This window comes from Triticum urartu, chromosome 7A, assembly GCF_056163025.1.
Source record: "Triticum urartu cultivar PI428250 chromosome 7A, HENAU_Tu73, whole genome shotgun sequence".
NCBI classification, from domain to species: domain Eukaryota; kingdom Viridiplantae; phylum Streptophyta; class Magnoliopsida; order Poales; family Poaceae; genus Triticum; species Triticum urartu.
The window spans coordinates 707,247,198-707,250,075 of NC_141879.1; the positions used below are offsets into that span (position 1 = coordinate 707,247,198).

General features: G+C 49.2%; 1 pseudogene; it reads right to left on the bottom strand.

Annotated features, from left to right (window-relative positions):
* Nucleotides 1-441: 441 nt before the first annotated feature.
* LOC125523170 (uncharacterized) lies at nucleotides 442-2,586 on the bottom strand (annotated as a pseudogene).
* Between the last annotated feature and the right edge of the window lie 292 nt (nucleotides 2,587-2,878).

Consider the following 2,878-nt stretch of genomic DNA (forward strand, 5'->3'; position numbering starts at 1 on the left):
GCATTTGATTTCACAAGAGAAGAATGTGTAAGGTGCAATGTTGTGTACACTTTGTAATTCTATAATAATTTGTAGTGCACTGTGGCTAGAAGCCAGAGTACACTTGAAGCTACGAACTATGAAACAAGCCTGAAACTCCAACAACAAGAAGCAGAGTTGAGTTCCTAGCCATCAGACAAGACTGGAACTCCCAGCATTTGCCTCTCAAATTTTTATATAAAGTGAAAATTCCCAGCAGGGTAGATAGTGATCAACTTGTTGTACAACAAGTGCAGAGTAGCTACACAAGAAAAATACAAGCCCACTGATACTAGTTGTGCACTTGTTTCTTTCGTTCACCACTGATCTGGTCTGTAGTGAAAGCAAAAGCACGTCCAAAAGAAGTTAAAAAATGTTATTAGTTGTAAGAGGATAGAGATGCCACTGGATCTCAGAACAATATCAGATCAGGTTGTTGAAGACATTGATGACGATGTTGCCATTGGTGACGGCGTCGATCTGCGGCCCCGGGAACTGCATGTTGATCAGGATCCCCTGCACCGCCGCCAGCATCAGCCCAAGAAAAGAGCAAGAGGAAGAGTGCAATGCGCGCGCGTGCTGCCGACCGCCGTACGTAGAGGTCTTGAAGTGGAGGAAGGATTCATACCATAGCACCGACCGTCGTCGAGGTCTTGAAGGCTGCAGTGGGTTTCCATGGCCGGTTGTCGCTGTTCCTCCTGTCCTACCTGCAGAGACAGAGACGGGGGTGAGAGGGAGGGGGAGATTGATCCACCTGTAGTAGTAGGATTACACAGCAACTAGTAGCAGAACTAGCAAGAAATAACCAAATTGAGGAAGAGTGCAATGCGCGCGCGTGCTGCCGACCGCCGTACGTAGAGGTCTTGAAGTGGAGGAAGGATTCATACCATAGCACCGACCGTCGTCGAGGTCTTGAAGGCTGCAGTGGGTTTCCCGTCGCTTGTCGCTGTTCCTCCTGTCCTACCTGCAGAGACAGAGACGGGGGTGAGAGGGAGGGGGAGATTGATCCACCTGTAGTAGTAGGATTACACAGCAACTAGTAGCAGAACTAGCAAGAAATAACCAAATTGAGTGTACACCAATATCATATGAATCCGCAACACAATCGAGCAACAGATTGGTAGAAGAACAGCTGTTGCATAAACCGTGAACTCCAGGTGGAGAAATAACCCTTTTCATGAGTATACTAAGCACTAATATGGGTTACAGCTAGTTGACAACTAACACCGTGTAGACCATGATGTGAGTATACTAAGCACTCATATGAGTATTACCAAGGACTTTCATGACATTATTACCTCAAAGACATACTGGAAAATTAAAACTGCATTGTTTATGCCTCTGATCACATAAAAGCAGCTACCTCCCTTAACAAATTCACATCACTGTCAGTTTTGCGATATTGTTGCATAAATAGCTCTAAGATCAAGTTAATAAATCTATTTAGAATGTAGTGTGTGCAGCAAGAAACTTGATTGAGAAACCATGCTCTGTCTAGGCATAATACTCCTGACTGAGGTAGAAAAATCATTGGTCTTCTAAGTTGACTTAAACGCCAACCAGATACGGTAGTACGTACGCGTACAGACTAGTCAATGTAAGCATGCTGCACTCCTATCTATATCTAGTAGCTGAATTAGTACACGCATAGACTAATCCTGCCTGTCTAGTAGCTCAAGTAACATCTCAATCGTCCTATTTGGATATAAACTTCAGCTCAAACAGGGACGTCTCTTTGGTATAAGCTGGAAAAGTCTGTGCCGTAAGAGATGACGAGAACCGAACTGTTGTAACTCTTACAGTTAACAGAATTTCATAGCTAACCTCTGTAATCGGGAATATCTTGAACAGTACGTGCCCGTTCCTGATACAGGCCAATCAGTGGTTTCTCTGGTGTTCCGGCTAGCTTTGCCCGGCAACGCCATTCTGGCTAAAAACAAGGTTCCCACATTCAGACTTAGCGACAAAGCAAATCCACCAACTAATCACATCAATTGCTTATGCACCTAAAACATTTACTAGGCAGTGGGAACATTTTGAACCTAAAATTCTTCTCCGTTACTGGATCAGGTGACCAGAAGCTATGCAAACTAATTTAGTGGAAACCAAATAGACACATCATCCCACACATTTCCTGCTAGAGATTCATGGGAGCTGCACTCACCAGCCTGCCCCTGCTGAAGGTGAAGTCCTCGATTCCGTGGCCACTGAAGAAATCCGCCACCTCCTGCAGCACCGGCGGCTTGTCCAGGTCGAACTCGTGCGTGCATCCGGAACACCTACGAACCACGCAGAAGAAGAGTCAGCTCACACGCATGCACGTACCGAAGTGGTACACAATATCTTGTTGAATCAAAGGATTCGAAGCGGCGAGAACTGAACTGTTGGAGAGACGAGATGGACGGATCACTCACGTGGCGGAGGTCGGCCTTGAGGGGCGCCGCGGCCTCCGGGGACGACGAGGTCGTTGTCGTCACCGCGGAGGCAGTCACCCGCGAGGGCGGCCAGCAGGCTTGGCCTGGACGTGCTTGACCTTGGAGAGGATCTCCCGCGGCCGCCATCGCTGATGCTGCTGCTGGATCCGAGCTTCGGGGATTGGGGATCGGGGAGACGAAACCCTAGCTGCAGCAGAGGAGGAAGAAGAGCTGGGAGCGGGAGCAAGGTTCGGGTGCAGCGCGAGGGAAGGAGGGCGCCGCCGGTGACAGAAAGGAAGGAGGGCGCCGCCGGTGCCAGCGCGAGGGAAGGAGGGCGCGGCGCAAGGGGTGAGGGAGAGGCCGATCTAGATCGGGGACAGAGAGAGGGAGGCGGCGGGCGGAAGGAAGGGAGGAGAGGTGAGAGAGAGGTAGGGTTTGGTGCGGTG